Here is a 20,730-nt window from a genome sequence, read left to right as displayed (position 1 = left end):
CAGCCTGGGCGACAGAGCGAGACTCCGTCTCAAAAAAAAAAAAAAAAAAAAAGAAAACAAGGCAAGCAATAACAACTAAACAAAGAAAATGTGACAAAAACCATGTAGCCTGCAAAGCCTGAAATATTTACTATCTGGCTCTTTGCCCACTCCTACATTTATATAACCGATATCTAGAGTTAGTATTTTCCGGGATTGTAGGAGGGTAAGAGTGAAATGACAGAGACTCCAGACCTGTGCTGTCCAATACAGTAGTTATTTACATTTAAATTAATAAAAATAAAATTTAATAATCAGTTCTTTGGTCACAATAATGACATTTCAAGTGCTCCATCGTCCCATGTCGCTAATGGGTACTATGTTGGAGTGCAGATACAAAACATTATCATTTTCACAGGGAGCCCTATTGGACCGCACTGTTTTACTGTTAATATCTGGAGTATCTTTTACAGTCTACTATTTAACATCGAATACATCATTAATACCACCATTCCAAACATTTTATTCAATTTACATGTATTTATCATCTTGTTAAGATTTCCAGCCATTCACAAAGTCAAGAATTATACTGCTTTGACCCTAACCTTTAATTACCAAAATTTTACCATATATTAACTCCCATCTCTGTAAATCATCTCTCCAACGAACATCCACCTCATATGCGGTCTTCTCCACGAATCCATCACCAAAAACATCAAATGAGCTCTCCCTTTTCTATGCTCCCACTCCACTCTAGAATGTCGTATAATCTTTTACATTGTCTTGTGTTCTAGTTATTTGGGTATATTAGTTTATTTCCCTTTCTGGATTGTAAACCCCTCTAGATTTGGGACTCTGAATCATCTGTCCCCAGCCCTATCACAAGATAACGAACCCAATAAATACCTACGGGATTAGACGGAAGTGAAAACGTCAATTTTAATATCTAGACTGGAATAAGCTTCTGCTTTGGTCTTCATCCACATCCTGTCTCTGTTAATGCCTATTAAACCTATCTGAAATTCCAATCGGTAATTATTTTTTCCCCCTCAAACTTCAGTATTTAAATAAACATCAAGAACGGGGGCTTAAATCCTGAGGAATAATGAACGGAGAAGGATTTTTTAAAACTAATTTGCGGAGTACTAATATTGGCTTTATTTGTTAATGTTATATCTGCAGGAAACGAAAAATCTGTTACGTGCCGCCAGCACTCCGAGCAGACACCTTAAACCACGAAGAGCTAAGAATTTTAAAATCACTCATTGCTGTCACTTCATTTAGAGCCAAGAAAAGCTTAAGTGAGAAATACAAACAGCCTAGAGGTCCCTAGGGAAGAGCAGCAGGGGTGCAAGAAGAGTCCGCGAGCCCTGACAGAAGACCGCAGGGCGGGGCGGAAGGGGACGCCAAGAGAGTGACCGACGAGCAGCCAGAGCCGGGTGGCCGGAGGGGCCCAGGTGCGGGCGGAAAAGTATTAGGGAAGCGGGAGGCGCCATAACCTACAGGCCGAGGAGACGAAAAAAGAGCACAGTGTGCCCGGCCCGGGGCAGAGGCGTCTGTCTACTCGGCCCACGGAGCCCGCCAGGCTGAGGGAGCGTTCCCCACCTCCCACCGCGGGAACTTCAGGGCGCCCAGACAAAACCCGAAGCCTTCCCTGGAGCCCAGAAGGAAAGGGTCATTCTCTTTACCTGCCGTGGCCCACCTGCTCGACAAATTTTGCGCAGGTTTGGGGTCCACACGCTCCTCAGAGCGGAAACTCAGCGCCGCCTCTAGCCGTCACCACACAACGCCCGGCTCGCCTCAGTGAAGTATTCAAATCTAACCGCCTAGGTGCTGCGCACGCGCAAAGCGGCTCTACGCGTCGGCTCCGCCCCTTAGGCTCCACATCAACCCTATTTCTAAGACTCCTTTAAGGAAACTACTTTCCTAGCCTCCGTGCCAATTTTATTTCCTTCAAGTTTATCTCATTTTCGACCGAATTTCCTCTGCCCCTCCCCACTGCAGACCTCCCCCACAAACATGGGAGCGGCCATCTTATTTCGATTGCTTGCTAAGGAAATGATTGGATTTTGGCTTCCGTACAAAATGGCGGCTTCCATAACATTGCGTCACATCCCCTTGATATTACTCCCTATAGCAATCAGGAAAGTGTATGCTTCGGGGACGAGGTGGCCGAGTGGTTAAGGCGATGGACTGCTAATCCATTGTGCTCTGCACGCGTGGGTTCGAATCCCATCCTCGTCGAAGTAACAGCAAATTTATTTTTGTTTATAACCAAAGTAAACTTGCAGAGCGGAATAAATTTTTTTTTTTTGAGACGGGGTCTTGCTCTGTCGCCCAGGCTGGAGTGCAGTGGCGCGATCTCGGCTCACTGCAAGCTCCACCTCCCGAGTACATGCCATTCTCCTACCTCAACCTCCCGAGTAGCTGGGACTACAGGCGCCCGCCACCAAGCCCGGCTAATTTTTTGTATTTTTAGTAGAGACGGGGGTTTCACCGTATTAGCCAGGATGGTCTCGATCTCCTGACCTCGTGATCCGCCCGCCTTTGCCTCCCAAAGTGCTGGGATTACAGGTGTGAGCCACTGCGCCCGGCTGAGCGGAATAAATTTTTTTTATAACCAAAGTAAATTTGCAGAGCGGAAAAAGTTGAATACTCATTATTTATTACTCAATCCAGCACCATCAATCTCAGGTATGAAATAGTTGAAATACAGTATTTGGAACGTTCCGACATCACAGATAAAGAAAACGGAGGGAAAGAGACTTTCCAGGAATCAGAAAACGCGCTGAATTTATTTTTATATGAAGTTAACAACAGTGTATAGAATTCCACAATTATTACCATCCCATATGTTCCAGTGCTGCTCTGTTCCAACTTTAACATAGCTCCTAACTGAGGAGTTTCAATTATTGTACACTCTTATTCGGGTTTTTAACACCTGTCCGGATTATGAAATACCAGGTTTCACTTCAAAAGCTACCACGAGACACTTTATTTATCCGGTATTTATTATCTACAGGCACATCACTATAACCCTTGATCATGACAGATATTTTTATTACTCCATTTTACAGATGAGGAGACTGAAAGATAGCTTGCCCGAGGTTATCAGCTTCTAAATTGTAGAAAGAAGAGTGTAACCCAAATCTACTGGACGCTGGCTTAATCACCCTCCTAATCTGTGCTGTAGATTAATAATCAGTATTTATCAATCCTGTACTGTGCTATAGATTAATAATCAGTATTTATCAATCTTTTGAAGCCATGGTTTACAGATTCTCTCCTCCACGAGGCTGTCTGCATTGCACCATGCTCCACAACCCAGCACCTGGCAGGTGCTTCAGCAAGGTTTGGGCACTGAGTATGGAAAGCGGTGGCCCCATTCTCTGCTGGCTCCAGTGGCTCCTTCCTGTTAAAGATCCAAATCCGTTGGGAATGTTGATACCTCCTTGGGCTCAGGACATTGAGTCAACCTTCCTTAGCCTTGCTCTCCAATGCATTCTCCACCCTGCTGCTAGGAAGGGTTTCTGCTGGGTTACATGCATTTCCAAGGGGTACATGGATAGAATTCAGTGGATTATTTGGTTCAGAATAAAGATTTCATCCTTATTTCCATACTCCCTAATTGAAAGCACATTCTTCAGTAACGGTAAGCAGCTCACTACAGTAATGTTAACCTTATCCATTATTTTCTCACTAATAGAAATCACAGATATTTTTATACCAGATTACTGTTACTGCTTTACGCTCATTGCTACTTCAAAATTATGGTAATTTTTAGACGTGCTATTAGATCTTGTAATGTTACGCATTCATAAAGAAGTGCATGCATCAAGCCGGGCGCGGCGGCACACGCCTGTAATCCCAGCACTTTGGGAGGCTGAGGCGGGTGGATCATTTGAGGTCAGGAGTTCAAGACCAGCTTGGCCAACACGGTGAAACCCTGTCTCTACTAAAAATACAAAAGTTACACAGGCATGGTGGCATGTGCCTGTAGTCCCAGGTACCCGGCAGGCCGAGGCAGGAGAATTGCTTGAACCCAGGAGGTGGAGGTTGCAGTGAGGCGAAATCGTGCCACTGCATTCCAGCCTGGGCAACAGAGCAAGACTCCATCAAAAAAAAAAAAGTGCATGCCTTATTATATTATTACATCACAAATTTTGAGAATATTTTGGCAACTATTCCAACACAATTGGTTGCCTTTGTATTCCAACATATTTAATTTTATGCACTTAAAAACAACATTCTGGCCAGGCATGGTGGCTCATGCCTGAAATCTCAGCACTTTGGAAGGTCAAGGCAGGAGTAGCCCATGAGTCCGGGAGTTCAAAGACAGTCTGGGCAACATAGTGAGACCCCTGTCTCTACAAAAAAATTTAAAAATTTAATCAAAAATTTTAAAAAAATTCTGAGATGAGATCCTTAGACTTCCCCAGACTGCCAAAAGGGTCTGTGTCTCCAAAAAAAAAATGTTAAGAGCCCCTGAGAGATACCTTTCTAAATCTCCCTGGAGACACTGATCTTACCTTTCCTTCAGTAGGATTTTTTTCTCTTTCCATAACACGTTTGTAGATACTGTCCCTGCTCCTCTCACGGCAACATACCCCTGACCCCACCCTCTTCTTTCCCATCATGTAACTTCCTGGCTGGCTGCCGCTCCTCCTTTGGATCTCAGCTTAGAGATCACCCCCATCAACAAGCCCTGCAACCTGCAGCTCCCTCTTCCATTTCAACTAGCCCCTGTGCTCTCTCTTGCTTCTGGACCTTTGTAACCCTCCTAGACCCTTCTGTAGCCTGCTAGGCTTTTCCCAGCACATGCCAGGAAAGTGCCGGGAATGCATTTGTAAATAGATTTTTACTTACATTGCCTATTAGTGCTGCAACTTCTCTAGAGACGCCAGGGCTGCATCATTTTCTGAGGTTTGCCAGCTTCTTGCAGTGATGACTATAGGTCTATCAATGTCTCTGCAGAGTATGGGTAGATTTTCTTTCTTTCTTTCTTTCTTTCTTTCTTTTTTTTTTTTTTTTTTTTTTTTTGAGACAGGGTCTCGCTCTGTCGCCCAAGCTGGAGTGCAGTAGCACTATCTCAACTCACTGCAACCTCCACCTCCCAGGTTCAAGCAGTTCTCCTGCCTCAGCCTTCCCAGTAGCTGGGATTACAGGCGTGTGCCACCACGCTGTTAATTTTTCATTTTTAGGAGAGGCGGGATTTCATTGAAGAAGGAACTCATGAATTTTACAAGTATAATCAAAGACAACTAAAATTTTTTACTTTTTCCTTCAAAAGCTAAGTGTAGTGTAGCCACCTCCCCCGCCACTCCCCGCCGCCACTCTAAGTTAGAGAAGAATACTAACTGCTTGTTTTTCCTTCTGTGCTCAGCGAGCCTTATCTGTACTTGCTAGTTTCACATTCCTTGAGGCTCAGCGAGTTCCTGCTTCACCTCCCTAGGGCAGCTGCAAAGTTACAAGCTTGATACAAGGTTGATTTCTCAGGGATGTGGAACATGTAATATAGATAAATGTAAAAGACTGATCAACTGTCTTTGTTCTCGCTTCTGTAAGTCCGCTTCCTGCATCACGTTTCTCCCGGCCACTGACTGCTTTCTTTGTCCCGGACTCAGACTTTCCTGGACGCGAGTCCTACTCACCCAGGTGATCAAGTTTTAATAAAGACGTTTCCTGAACTCACTCTGTTCGGTCTCTCCCATCTTTTGATTGTCCCACAGCATCACCATGTTGGCCATGCTAGATGGGACGTCGTGCTGCGCGGGCTGGGAAGATTATTTTTTCAAAGGAAAATCTTCAGCTGTAGAAGTTGTGAAAATGAAATGTACTGGCAGAATATAGAGAAAAAAAAAAAAGAAAAAAATTGTGAGTTGAAAACTCACTTTTTTAGGCCGAGTACAATGGCTCACACCTGTAATTCCAGCACTCTGGAAGGCTGAGGTGGGAGGATTGCTTGGGTCCCGGCGTTCGAGACTAGCCCAAGCAACATAGGGAGAATCTGTCTCTATTTAAAAAAACACAGAAAGAAAGGGAAAAGAAAGAAAAAAAGAGGCTGGTGTGGTGGCTAGCGCCTGTAGTCCTACAGAGGCTGAGGTGGGAGGATGGCTTGAGCCCCAGAGGTTGAGGCTGCGGTGAGGCGTGATCGGTCCACTGCACTCCAGCCTGGGCGACAGAGCGAGACTCCGTCTCAAAAAAAAAAAAAAAGTCAAGGTAAAGAAGTATTTGAATTAGAAACGGAAAGAGAGGCCGGGCGCGGTGGCTCAAGCCTGTAATACCAGCACTTTGGGAGGCCGAGACGGGCGGATCACGAGGTCAGGAGATCGAGACCACCCTGGCTAACACGGTGAAACCCCGTCTCTACTAAAAAAATACAAAAAACTAGCCGGGCGAGGTGGCGGGCGCCTGTAGTCCCAGCTACTCGGGAGGCTGAGGCAGGAGAATGGCGTAAACCCGGGAGGCAGAGCTTGCAGTGAGCCGAGATCCGGCCACTGCACTCCAGCCTGGGCGACAGAGCGAGACTCCGTCTCAAAAAAAAAAAAAAAAAAAAAAGAAACGGAAAGAGAAACTTTTAAGAAGCTGACAGGAAAGCCGGGCGCGGTGGCTCACGCCCGTAATCCCAGCACTTTGGGAGGCCGAGACGGGCGGATCACGAGGTCAGGAGATTGAGACCATCCTGGCTAACAGGGTGAAACCCCGTCTCTACTAAAAATTTAAAAAATTAGCCGGGCGTGGTGGCTGGCGCTTGTGGTCCAGCTACTCGGGAGGCTGAGGCAGGAGAATGGCGTGAATCCGGGAGGCGGAGCTTGCAGTGAGCCGACATGGCGCCACTGCGCTCCAGCCTGGGCCACAGAGCGAGACTCCGTCTCAGAAAAAAAAAAAAAAAAAAAAAAAAAAGCAGCAGCAGCTGACAGGAAAAGAGTTAGAGGCGCCATCTACTGGAACAGCTGAGCTACCGCAAGACTCGGACAAGATGCTCTTATCTACAGGGATGGATGCTCTGTCTACAGAGATCTCTATTAACTCCCCAAATTCTTCAACAAACCACAGATCAAAGAAACCATTCTCTACCAACACCGATGTTCTTCCTTGCAAATACTATCCTCAACTACTGCAGGAGACCTCAACCTCTGGAAGACCGCAAGAAAGGACTGTTGCATAAATATATTACCAAGATATTCCAGCTCTTTTACTATTGGGGTGTCAGGTAATGGGTCTTCATTATCTGGGGCCAGCTTTTTTTTTTTTTTTTTTTTTTTTTTTTTTTTTTGAGACAGAGTCTCGCTTAGTCGCCCAGGCTGGAGTGCAGTGGCGCGATCTCGGCTCACTGCAAGCTCCGCCTCCCGGGTTCACGCCATTCTCCTGCCTCAGCTTCCCGAGTAGCTGGGACTACAGGCGCCCGCCGCCTCGCCCGGCTAATTTTTTGCATTTTTAGTAGAGACGGGGTTTCACAGTGTTAGCCAGGATGGTCTCAATCTCTTGACCTTGTGATCCGCCCGCCTCGGCCTCCCAAAGTGCTGGGATTACAGGCGTCAGCCACCGCGCCCGGCCTGGGGCCAGCTTTAAGAGGACCAGTTCCCTCTTTTGAAATTGAGGTTCTCTGGGAATCAATGGCCAATGTTTATTTATTTATTTTTTTATTTTTTTTTTTTTTGGAGATGGAGTCTCGCTCTGTTGCCCAGGCTGGAGTGCAGTGGTGTGATCTCGGCTCACTGCAAGCTCCGCCTCCCGGGTTCACGCCATTCTCCTGCCTCAGCTTCCCGAGTAGCTGGGACTACAGGTGCCCGCCACCACGCCCGGCTAGTTTTTTGTATTTTTTTTAGTAGAGACGGGGTTTCACCGTGTTAGCCAGGATGTCTCGATATCCTGACCTCGTGATTCGCCCGTCTCGGCCTCCCAAAGTGCTGGGATTACAGGCTTGAGCCACTGCGCCCGGCCAGCCAATGTTTATTATGAAATAATAAACTGGTCCACAGCCCAGACAGGCTATATGTGTCAGCAGCTGCCCTTATATGACATAGCTCTGAAGGAAGAATTGAAATCAATGCTTTGTTTTTGTGTGGTTGGTTTGGCTTTTTTTTTTTTTTTTTTTTTTGGACACATCTAAAGTTTATTTCTTAACTCTTGCAAGAAAAACCCAGACCTCAGGCTCCAAGACTTACAAAGACTGGTTTTGAGAGGCAAGCAATGACAGAAGTGAAGTCAATTTGTTCCTTACCATCAGGTTCTCTCACTTGAGAACCATCTCTGGGAACACAGTGATGACAGGGTCTGGAAAGGCTCCATAGTGAATCCATGCATTCTACTTTGAGTCTGCAACACCGACCCAAAATGTTTTTCTTTGCTGAAATCATTCCCTGAGATGCATGCTATCGTATGAAAATACTACAACAGCTTCTAGGAATGTCTACTGAACTGAAAACTAAACATTTTCATATTGAAGATCAGTAGAGCAAAACGGAAATCCAGTTTTAGAAACATTGTTTAGGAAAGCCAAGATGAATGAGTAAATGCCAAAGACTCGGGGAAATAGGGAATAATACTTGATGGTATATCTCAAGCTGAGGTGGTGATGGATAGTTAGCCAGTTGTTTATTCTGATTTTTTTTTTTTTTTTGAGATGGAGTCACTCCATCACTCAGGCCATAGTGCAGTGGCGCGACCTCAGCTCACTGCAACCTCTGTCACCCAGGTTCAAGCGATTCTGTTGTCTTAGCTTCCCGAGTAGGTGGGATTACAGATGCACGCCACAGCACGCCCAGCTAATTTTTGTATTTTTAGTAGAGATGGAGTTTCATCATGTTGGCCAGGCTGGTCTCAAACTCCCAACCTCAGGTGATCCGCCCCCTCAGCCTCCCAAAGTGCTGGAATTACAGGTGTGAGCCACCTTGCCTGGCTTAGAATTCTGATTTTTAAATTATTGAATAACACAGAAACTTGACATCTGAAAAAATGTTTTGTTTTGTTTTGTTTTTGAGACGGAGTCTCGCTCTGTCGCCCAGGCTGGAGTGCAGTGGCACGATTTCAGCTCACTGTAAGCTCCGCCTCTCGGGTTCACGCCATTCTCCTGCCTCAGCCTCCCGACACGCCCAGCTGATTTTTTCTATTTCTCAGTAGAGACGGGGTTTCACCGTGTTAGCCAGGATGCTGTTGATCTCCTGACCTCGTGATCCGCCCGCCTCGGCCTCCCAAAGTGCTGGGATTACAGGCGTGGGCTACTGCACCCAGCCAAAATGTTTTGTTTTGATTTTTTAGTTTTAAAAAAACTGGCCGGGCGCGGTGGCTCAAGCCTGTAATCCCAGCACTTTGGGAGGCCGAGACGGGCGGATCACGAGGTCAGGAGATCGAGACCATCCTGGCTAACACAGTGAAACCCCGTCTCTACTAAAAAATACAAAAAACTAGCCGGGCGAGGTGGCAGGCGCCTGTAGTCCCAGCTACTCGGGAGGCTGAGGCAGGAGAATGGCGTGAACCCGGGAGGCGGAGCTTGCAGTGAGCTGAGATCCGGCCACTGCACTCCAGCCTGGGTGACAGAGCGAGACTCTGTCTCAAAAAAATAAAAATAAAAATAAAAATAAAAAAAATAAAAAAACTGAAATAGTTCCTTAATAACGGTTCTGGGAACTCACTAAAAGGATCACTTCCTATCAACTCTCCTTTCAATGACTGTCAGTAATCATTTTTTATATAACCTAGTAAGTATCAGAGGTGGCCTTTATTTCAGCCCAAGATGCAAAGCGTTAAAATTCTTTTTTGAGGCCAGGCGCCATGGCTTATGCCTGTAATCCCAGCATGGTGACAGGCTAAGCGGAAAGATTGCTTGAGGCCAAGAGGTCGAGACCAGCCTGGTAATACAGTGAGACCCTGTCTCTACACAAAATTAAAATTAAGAAAATTAGCCAGGCGGCTGAGCGCTGTGACTCACGCCTGTAATCCCAGCACTTTGGGAGGCCGAGGCGGGCAGATCACCTAAGGTCAGGAGTTTGAGACCAGCTGGCCAATGTGGCAAAAATCCGTCTCTACTAAAAATACAAAAATTAGCCGGGCATGGTGGCATGCACCTGTAATCCCAGCTACCCAAGAGGCTGAGGCAGGAGAATCACTTAAACCCAGGAGATGGATGTTGCAGTGAGCCAAGATTGTGCCACTGCACTCCAGCCTGGGAGACAGAGTGAGACTCCATCTCAAAAAAAAAAAAAAAAAAAAAAAAAAAAAAATTAGCCAGGCATGGGTGTGCACACCTGTGGGCCCAGCTACTCAGGAGGCTGAAGCAGGAGGATCATTTGAACCCAGGATTTAGAGGCTGCAGTGAGCCATGATTATGCTACTGTACTCTAGCCTGGGTGACAGGCTATCTCGAAAAAACCAAAAAATTTTGCTTAAACAACAAAAATGTATTGTCTCCCAGTTCTGGAGGCTAAAGTCTGAGATCAAGGTGTCAACAGGATTGGCTCCATAGGAGGGGTGTGAGGGAGAATCTATTTCATATCGCTCATCTAGCTTCTGTAGTTTACTGGCAGTTCTGGCGTATCTTGGCTTATAAAATTACTAATCCTTGCGATTTTGCTTCAGTTGTGACTCTGAAAGAGTTGGCATTTAGATCAGATATAAAGCTTTCCTTTTAAAATTCCTAAACTACTTTAACATCAACATTTGGAATGTTGGAAAGAAAAAAGAACCAGAATAATTGCATCACTTATTATTTACTTTAATTACTGAAACATTTTTAAGAACCTTTTGTCTAGGTGCCTTGGTAATGAAGAGATAGAAGACGCAAGTTCTTGGGCTCTCTGTGTCGGAGAGCATGCTGGGTCTAGAATTCCAAAGGCATGAACTGCTTTTAGATCCCTCGGTTCTTTTATGATGGAGGAGTCGTATTTGAATCTGCTAAGGCAAATAAAAGCAGTTAGTCATTTTTGCAAATAATAATAATAATTATTATTATTATTACTGAGATGGAGTCTTGCTCTGTTGCCCAGGCTGGAGTGCAGTGGCACAATCTCGGCTCACTGCAAGCTCCACCTCCTGTTCATGCCATTCTCCTGCCTCAGCCTCCCGAGTAGCTGGGACTACAGGCGCCCGCCACCATGCCCGGCTAATTTTTTTTTTTGTATTTTTAGTAGAGACAGGGTTTCACCATGTTAGCCAGGATGGTCTCGATCTCCTGACCTCATGATCTGCCTGCCTCGCCTCCCAAAGTGCTGGGATTACAGGCATGAGCCACCGTGCCTGGCCCATTTTTGCAAATTATTAATTATTGCTTATCATTTAGTTTCCAAAATACTAGGTGTATGGTGTTATCTTTTCATCACTGGTGAAAAACGACCCATGGTCTAGGCACTTTGGAGTAGCACCCACCAGCTGTGTGAAGGTCAAATGGATCTTAACGAGTTGTGCAGTGAGACTGAAAGAGGAGAGTCACTATTTCAGAGATAACCAAAGGTTAAAAAAAGAGGTGAGATATTTTAATACTTGTTGTTTGAAAGTTTCATCTTGATAGTATTACACAATGATACAATATGTACATATGTAATGTAATATGCCTGTACAGTTTAAAAATAACAATAATAAGGCCAGGTGCAGTGGCTCACACATGTAATCCCAGCACTTTTGGAGGCCAAGGTCAGGGAGGATCGCTTGAGGCCAGTAGTTCCAGACCAGCCTAGGTAACACAGTGAGACCCTGTCTCTACAAAAAATTAAAAATTAGCCAGGTGTGGTGGTATGTACCTACATTCTCAGCTACTCAAGAGGCTCAAATAGGTGAATCACTTGAGCCCAAGAGTTCCAGACCAGCCTGGGAAACATGGCAAAACCCTGTCTCTACCAAAAATGTAAAAATTAGCTGGGCGTGGTGGTGTATGCCTGTGGTCCCAGCTACTCAGGAGGCTGAAGTCAGAGGATCACTTGAACCTGGGAGGTCGAGACTACAGTGAGCCATGATCGTGCCACTGCACTCCAGCCTGGGCAACAGAGCAGGACCTTGTCTCTGAAAAAAAAAAAAAGAAAGAAAAAAGAAAAAAGCAAGCAAGCAAAAAAAAAAAAAAAAAAAAAAAAAAAAAAAGCAATGCTGTATATACACAACCCAGTTTGAGAGATGGAACATTACCAGCCCCTTTGCTTCTTTTCTTAAAAATTATTGGCCGGGCGCGGTGGCTCAAGCCTGTAATCCCAGCACTTTGGGAGGCCGAGGCGGGCGGATCACAAGGTCAGGAGATCGAGACCACAGTGAAACCCCGTCTCTACTAAAAATACAAAAAATTAGCCGGGCGCGGTGGCGGGCGCCTGTAGTCCTAGCTACTCAGGAGGCTGAGGCAGGAGAATGGCGTGAACCCAGGAGGCGGAGCTTGCAGTGAGCCGAGATCGCGCCACTGCACTCCAGCCTGGGCAACAGCGTGAGACTCCGTCTCAGAAAAAAAAAAAAAAAAAAAATTATTATTATTTTTTTTTCTATCCTCTTGGCAGGTGGCAGATTACTAGCACCTTTGATGCTTCCTGTGTGTCCCTTCCTGGAGGCATCCTCCCACCAAAAAGATAACTACTTTGGCCGGGCACAGTGGCTCACGCCTGTAATCTCAGCACTTTGGAAGGCCGAGGTGGGCGGATCACGAGGTCAGGAGTTTGAGACCAGCCTCGCCAACATCGTGAAACCCTGTCTCTACTTAAAAAAAAAAAAAAAAGATTAGCCGGGCGTGGTGGCAGGCGCCTCTAATCCCAGCTATTTGAGAGGCTGAGGCAGGAGAATCGCTTGAACCCAGGAGGCGGAGGTTGCAGTGAGCCGAGATCCTGCCACTGCACTCCAGCCAGGGCAACAGAATGAGACTCCGTCTCAAAAAAAAAAAAAAAAAAGAAAGAAAAAAAAGATAACTACTTTTTGTTTGTTTGTTTTGTTTGTTTGTTTGAGACGGAGTCTCATTGTGTTGCCGCAACTGGAGTGCAGTGGTGTGCACTCCAGTCTCCTGCCTCAGCCTCCTGTGTAGTTGGGATTGCAGGCGCGTGTCACCACGCCTGGCTAATTTTTTGTATTTTTAGTAGAGACGGGGTTTCACCGTGTTAGCCAAGATGGTCTCAATCTCCTGACCTCATGATCTGCCCGCCTTGGCCTCCCAAAGCGCTGGGATTCAATCCCTGATTTCGCTGGGATTCCACCATGTCCGGCAAAGATAACTATTTTTCTGAATTTCATGTTAATCATCCTCTTGTTTTTCTTACCAAATATACATATTTATACATATTTGAAGTCTTAAATATGTTTTGTCTGTTTTTAAATTTTATATAATGTATTCATTTTATATAATGTATTCATCTGTGACTGTCACTGGACACTGTTTTATCCATATAATTCATTCATTTTCACTGCTGATTATTTTACGATTGTCTGAGCATACAATTAGGTATCCATTCTCTTATTGATGGATATTTTTGTTATCTCCCGTTTTTTGCTGCAAGAACACTGCTGTGACTGTTTTTATATGTCTCTTGGGGCACATGTACAGTGTTTCTGTAGGTAGATAGCTAGAAGTAGAGTCACAGGTTATGTGCGTGTTCAACTTTAGTAGGCAATTCTTAACTGTTTTCACCTAGTTAATGGCTGACAAAAATGTTGCAGTTTTGAAAACGTGGACAAGCTTCAAATGAAAAGAAGACGGTGACAGAGGACTTGGAGGGGAAGAAAACAATAATCATAATCATAGACAATATTGTTCACCATGTACAAGACAATGTTCTAAGCAGAATGAGTGCCTTTGGTGATGATACCTCGTCAGGACCACAGTAAACTTATCCAACTAAAAACTGGTCACATTCCATGGCTGCTCTGCTTCTATCTTTGGTTTTCAATAATCATTATGTTCTAGAATGTGTGAGTCTTGAGGATCATCATCCAAACCTTGAAAGGCTTTGAAATGAGTCCATTTTCTCTCAAGTCTTTGGAAGCAAGATTGACTCAAGCAAGTCTAGGTCGTCCATGAAAAGATACAGACATTCAGGAAAACCCACAGTTCCAACCCCTGGCTGGAACTAATGCGAACTTTAAAAATGCAGCTGCTGGATCAGCTGCATTTTCAGTTGCTGCATTCAGCTGCCTCAGCCTCTCACATGATTGGAGAGAATGAAAATTGGTATAATCTTTCTGGAGGGCAGTTTCCTATTACCTATTTATATTTAAAGCCATTGACCCCATAATTACACTAAAAAAAAAACTGTCCTGTAGAAACTATGCTACAAGTGTGGAAGGGTATAAGGATGTTTACTATGGTTTGAGAATAGTGAAAAACTGCAAATACCTAAAATTTCAGCAACAGGAGATAGATTGCAGTACAATGGAACACAATGCAGCTATTAAAAAAAAAAAAAAAATCAAGTCCGGGCACGGTGGCTCAGGCCTGTAATCCCAGCACTTTGGGAGACTGAGGTGGGTGGATCACAAGGTCAGGAGTTTGAGACCAGCCTGGCCAATATGTTGAAACCCCGTCTGTATTAAAAATTTTAAAAAAATTAGCCGGGCGTGGCAGTGTGCGCCTGTAGTCCCAGCTACTCGGGAGGCTGAGGCAGAATTGCTTGAACCCAGGAGGCGGAAATTACAGTGAGCCAAGATTGCGCCACTGCACTCCAGCCTGGGTGACAGAGAGATTTCGTCTCAAAAAAAAAAAAAAAAAATCAAGTTGCAGAACAATTTGTATGGCATGATCTCATTTTTATTAAAGGAAATACATATCAATTTGTGTATCTATGAGTAGAAAACAGGCAGGAGAACCCTTAATAATTTTTATCATTATTTTTCCCCCTCCCCGTTACCACTAGAGGGTCTTGATTGCAAGTTGTCCAGGTTCTTGGCGTTTTGAACAAAGAGTTGGACAAAATGCACAGCAAAGCAAGGAAAGAATGAAGCAGCCAAAGGAACGAAATGAAGGCAGGGATTTATTGAAAATGAAAGTACACTCCACAGTGTGGGAGTGGGCCAAGCAGTGGCTCAAGGGCCCCCAATACAAAATCTTCTCGGGTCCAAATAGCCCCTAGAGGTTTCCCGTTGGCCACATGGTGTTCACCTCATGGTTGCAGAAGGCAACCAATCAGAGGCTAAAGTGAAGTTACAAAGTTGTACTTCTATGCAAACGAAGACTTGGCCAGCAATCAGTTCGATTGGTTGCAGACAGCAACCAATCAGAGGCTGAAGTGATGTTACAAAGGTCACACTCCCACGCAAACATCTGATCAGAGGTACTTTCAATTTCCCATCTGCCAGGCAGAGAAGTTGGGGGTTTGCAAAGGGAGTAACCTCTGGTCCTTTTGTTACTTAGGAGTGGAAAGTTAGGGCTTTCCTATCAATTTAGTTCTAGGAAGTCAGTGTGAAATGGCCTTAGGTTCCCTGCCTCCAGACCCTATTCTCCTGCCTCACCCCCACCCCTTTGAGACTCCTTAGTTATTAATAGTGGTTACCTCCAGCGTAGGGGTAAGGGAAGGGGGCTAAAATAAAAGTTTAAAAAGATACCTTTTTTTTTGGAGAGCCAGAGTCTTGCTCTCTTGCCCAGGCTGGAGTGCAGTGGCACGATCTCGGCTCACTGCAACCTCTGCCTCCCGGATTCAAGCAATTCTGCCTCAGCCTCCTGAGTAGCTGGAACAACAGGCACACACTGCCACGCCCAGCTAATTTATTTTGTATGTTAGTAGAGACGGAGTTTCACCATGTTGCCCAAGCTAGTCTGGAACTCCTGAGCTCAGGCAATCCGCCCACCTCGGCCTCCCAAAGTGCTAGGATTACAGGCATGAGCCACTACGCCCGGCCAAAAGGATACCATTTTATAAGGACAAAAAACACATTCAAGAACAGCCAGCTGTTAACCATAGCAAAGGCCAACTAGATTCAACCTGAGCTCCTTACAGGCAGTACCTTTGTCACAGGTTTTTGTATTAACATTCTAGTGAGAGGTTAAGCCAGCTGGACTTCCTGAGTCAGTGGGGACTTGGAGAACTTTTCTGTCTAGCTAGAAGATTGTAAACACACCAATCTGTGCTCTATAAAAATGCACCAATCAGCGCTCTGTGTCTAGCTAAAGGATTGTAAACGCACCAATCAGCACTCTGTAAAATGGACCAATCAGCACTCTGTAAAATGAACCAATCAGCAAGACATGGGCAGGGACAAATAAGGGAATAAAAGCTGGTCACCCCCCAGCCCCTCCAAAATCCAGCAGCGGCAATCCGCTGGCGTCCCCTTCCACACTGTGGAAGCTGTGTTCTTTCGCTCTTCACAATAAGTCTTGCTGCTGCTCACTCTTTGGGTCCGTGCCACCTTTAAAAGCTGTAACACTCACCCAGAAGGTCTGTGGAAGCTGTGTTCTTTTGCTCTTCACAATAAGTCTTGTTGCTGCTCACTCTTTAGGTCGGTGCCACCTTTAAGAGCTGTAACACTCACCCAGAAGGTCTGTGGCTTCATTCTTGAAGTCGGGGAGACCAAGAACCCACCCGAAGGAATCAACTCTGGACGCACTAGACCCAAGCACAGCATTTAATTAACACAGAGAGACCAATTACTTGATTAGTATGTGCAAGATAGAAGAACACACACACACACACAGCCTGTTTTTTAGGCGTCTGCAGACTAGTGGAGTAATTGTAGTTAGGAACTCTTATTTTGTGTAGAGATCCTTTGAAGCAATGCCACCCAGTAGAACTTTGCTAGGTGATGGAAGTATTCTATATCTGTGCTGTCCAATATGGTGGCCACTAGACCAAGTGGATTTGAACACTGGGAATGGAGTAAATGCAGCAGAAAAACTACATTTTGTTTCATTTTTATGTTTATTTATTTAGAGACAGAGTCTCGCTCTGTCCCCAGCCTGGAGTGCAGTGGCGCGATCTCGGCTCACTGCAACCTCTGCCTCCCAGATTCAAGCAATTCTCTGCCTCAGCCTCCCAAAGTGCTGGGATTGCAGGCATGAGCCACTGCGCCCAGCTTATTTTTATTTTTATTTTTTTGAGACAGAGTCTTGCTCTGTAGCCCAGGCTGGAGTGCAGTGGCGCGATCTCAGCTCACTGCAACCTCTGCCTCCCGGGTTCCAGCGATTCTCCTGCCTCAGCCTCCCAAGTAGTTGGGATTACAGGCACCTGCTACCACACCTGGCTAATTTTTTTGTATTTTTAGTAGAGACAAGGTTTCACCATGTTGCCTATGCTGGTTTCGAACTCCTGAGCTCAGGCATTCTGCCTGCCTCAGTCTCCCAAAGCGCTGCGATTACAGGCGTGAGCCACCATGCCCGGCCTGCATTTTATTTTATGAGATAGTCTCACACTGTTGCCCAGACTGGAGTGCAGTGGCACGATCTCAGCTCACCGCAACCTCCACCTCTCGTCTTCAAGCGATTCTCCTGCCTCAGCCTCCCGAGTAACTGGGATTACAGGCACAGGCAACCATGCCTGGCTAATTTTTGTGTTTTTAGTAGAGACGGGGTTTTACCATATTGGCCAGGCTGGTCTCGAACTCCTGGACTCAAGTGATCCACCTGCCTCGGCTTCCCATGCATTTTAAATTTTATTTAATTTTAATTAAATACCCATATGTGGCTAGCATTGGACAATGTAGCTTTAAAAGATCTGTTGAGGTATTAATATATAGACTCTCCTCAGAGATACACATATACAAAATTTTCCATAAAATTTCAAGAGATCCAGGGATCTTCTCAAGCCCATCCATGTGTCTCTAGCTCAAGAACCTCTGAAATAATGAGAATAGGATAAACAACACTAGAGAGGGTAAAATTTAGAACTGAAGAAGTGAGATGGAAAAATGGACAGATGTTAATGCTCCCATTCAGAACCCTGGGATCCTGGAAGGAACCACACTAGGTGTGCCTCCCTCCTCCTCCTGTCACACAGAACATTTACCACATTGTTTACTGTTTATTTTCCCACATTGTGCTGGACGTTCAGACTGTATATTTCATAAGAGTGGAGACCATATCTGTCTTACTCACCATTATACACCCAGAGCCTAGTGTGAATCCAGCACATAGTTGGCTCTCAAATATCTGCCATATGAATTCATTTTATTGGATACCTGATTCTTCCCAGTTCTAGGAGCCCACAGCTCCTGAGTTATGGAGGTTCTCAGTGATAAGAAGAGTTGGCTGGCTCATGGAATGGAGATAGGGTTTTCCTGAAGCTGAGCAAATACCCAGATCCATGAGAATCCCGTATTACTGGGTTTGTTTCTATGCCTTGTGATCTGAGAGCCACTCAAGGGCTTCAATAGGCCGGGCGCGGTGGCCCACATCTGTAATCCCAACACTTTGGGAGGCCGAGATGGGCAGATCTAAGGTCGGGAGTTTGAAACCAGCCTGATCAACATGGTGAAACCCTGTCTCTACTAAAAATACAAAAATTAGCTGGGCGTGGTGATGTGCGCCTGTAGTCCCAGCTACTCAGAAGACTGAGGTGGGAGAATTGCTTGAACCTGGGAGGCGGAGGTTGCGGTGAGCTGAGATTGTGCCACTGCACTTCAGCCTAGTGACAGAGCGAGACTCTGTCTCAAATTAAAAAAAAAAAAAAGGCTTCAATAGTAAGTGATAGGGAGCCATATACTAGAACCCCAGGGTTAAACGCTCTCCTTGAGTGTCTCCTCTGTCTTTTTGAGTAATAGAATATGACTACCTTCTCTCAAATTGCCCCACTATCTGGAATTCTCTTATATCTCTAGTAGGCAAATTCTAACTCACTGTTAAATGCCTTTCTCTGGGAAATCTATGCTAGTACTTCCAGACAGAAATACTATGCTAGTATTTCCACTGATTCCCTTTGTACTTGCACATTTCATCATGTGTGTTCTAACAAGGCAGGAGCCATCCATTCATCTCTGTATCCCAGCAATAAATAATGTTTGGCATATACTAGGTGGTTAACGACCAATACAAACCACTAAAAGAATATAAACACAATTGCTTTCTCCACCTACACTACTTCTGCTCCACATGTTCTGGTCAAAGGCAATGGATTCGGTATGAATAAGCCTTTGTTATTCACCCTGAAGTTACCTGAAAACAAAAATCCATGGTTCTCTTTATGAGTACTGCAACAAATACATGACAGGTGTGCAACAGAAGGAACAGGAAAGAAAAGGTTTCTGCCTGAGCAGAGGTCAAAGGGCTGTCCAGGTAGAAATGTAGGGCAAGAAACAAGCAGAAATGCAGGGCAAGGGCCGGGCGTGGTGGCTCACACCTGTAATCCCAGCAATTTGGGAGGCCAAGGTGGGTGGATCAGCTGAGGCCAGGAGTTCAAGACCAGCCTGGCCAACATGGTGAAACCCCATCTCTACTAAAAAATATAAAAATTAGCTGGATGTGGTGGTGGGCACCTGTAATCCCAGCTACTCGGGAGACTGAGGCAGGAGAATTGCTTGAACCCAGGAGACGGAGGTTGTAGTGAGCCAACACAGTGCCACTGCACTCCAGCCTAGGCGACCGAGCGAGACTCTGTCTCAAAAAAATTTAAAAAATAATAAAAAAAGAAATGCAGGGCAAGAACGTCCTCAATATGGTCAAGGGCCTTTATGAAAAGCCCACAGGTAACATCACACACAATGGTGAAAGACTGAAAACTATCTGCCTAAGATCAGGAGCAAGACAAGGAGACCCACTTTCCCTGTGCTATTTCTATTCAACATTGTACTGGAAGTTCTATCCATAGCAATTAGACAAGAAGAAGAAACAAAAGGCATCCAAATTGGGAAGGAAGAAGTAACATTATCTCTATTTGCAGATGACATGGATTATATATGTATAAAAATATATATAATATACAGTATAATTTGTATATTATATAATATATAACCCTAAAGAATCCACAAAAAAAGCTAATAAACAAATTCAGCAAAATTGCAGAGTACAAAATCAACATACATAAATCATTTTTTTTTTTTTTAGAGACAGTGTCTTACTCTGTCACCCAGGCTGGAGTGCAGTGGCACCATCTTGACTCACTGCAACCTCTGCCTCCTGGGTTCAAGTGATTCTCCTGCCTCAGCCTCCCGAGTAGCTGGGACTACAGGCACATGCCACCACACCCGGCTAATTTTTGTAGTTTTAGTAAAGATGAAATTTCACCATGTTGGCCAGGCTGGTCTCGAACTCCTGACCTCAGGTGATCCACCCCCTCATTGGCCTCCCAAAGTGCTGGGATTATAGGCATGAGCCACTGCCCCCAGCCAAAAAATTGGTCATATTTCTATACAGTATCAATGAATAAATAATTAAACATGAAATTAAGAAGACAATTCTGGACAGGCATGGTGGCTCACGCCTGTAATCCCAGCACTTTGGGAGGCCAATGTGGGCGGATCACTTGAGGTCCAGAGTTCGAGACCAGCCTGACCAACGTGGTGAAACCCCATCTCTACTAAAAATACAAAAATTAGCCGGGCGTGATGGCGTGCGCCTGTAGTCCCAGCTACTGGAGAGGCTGAGGAAGGAGAACTGGTTGAGCCCAGGAGGTGGAGGTTGCAGTGAGCCGAGACTGTGCCACCACACTCCAGCCTGGCGACAGAATGAGATTCTGTCTCAAAAAAAAAAAAAAAAAAGGCTGGGCGCGGTGGCTCACCCCTATAATCCCAGCACTTTGGGGAGGCTGAGGTGGGCGGATCACAAGGTAAGGAGATCAAGACCATCCTGGCTAACACGGTGAAACCCCATCTCTACTAAAAATACAAGAAAATGGTCCGGGCGTGGTGGCAGGCGCCTATAGTCCCAGCTACCCA

At 45.3% G+C, this 20,730-nt stretch overlaps 1 protein-coding gene and 1 non-coding gene across 7 annotated transcripts in view; one reads left to right on the top strand and one right to left on the bottom strand.

The window, feature by feature from the left end:
* Window positions 1–5,113, bottom strand: part of KNL1 (kinetochore scaffold 1) — a 76,412-nt gene extending 71,299 nt beyond the window's left edge. For 4 of the 6 annotated variants that reach the window (XM_005559196.4, XM_045395306.3, XM_045395307.3 and 1 more), the window contains exon 1: window positions 1,668–1,771. The gene's annotated coding sequence lies outside the window, so the exon portion shown is untranslated. Of the gene's footprint in view, window positions 1–1,667; window positions 1,772–4,845 lie in introns of those variants that run through there. The other 2 variants (XM_015452658.4, XM_015452659.4) reach the window with 2 other exon arrangements.
* TRNAS-GCU (transfer RNA serine (anticodon GCU)) lies at window positions 2,142–2,223 on the top strand. The gene has a single exon. It is a non-coding gene; the product is annotated as a tRNA-Ser (tRNA).
* Window positions 5,114–20,730: the final 15,617 nt, after the last annotated feature.

This window comes from Macaca fascicularis, chromosome 7, assembly GCF_037993035.2.
Source record: "Macaca fascicularis isolate 582-1 chromosome 7, T2T-MFA8v1.1".
Lineage (NCBI taxonomy): Eukaryota > Metazoa > Chordata > Mammalia > Primates > Cercopithecidae > Macaca > Macaca fascicularis.
The sequence above is the reverse complement of the archived record's forward strand: the minus strand, read 5'-3'. Positions and strand labels throughout refer to the sequence as shown.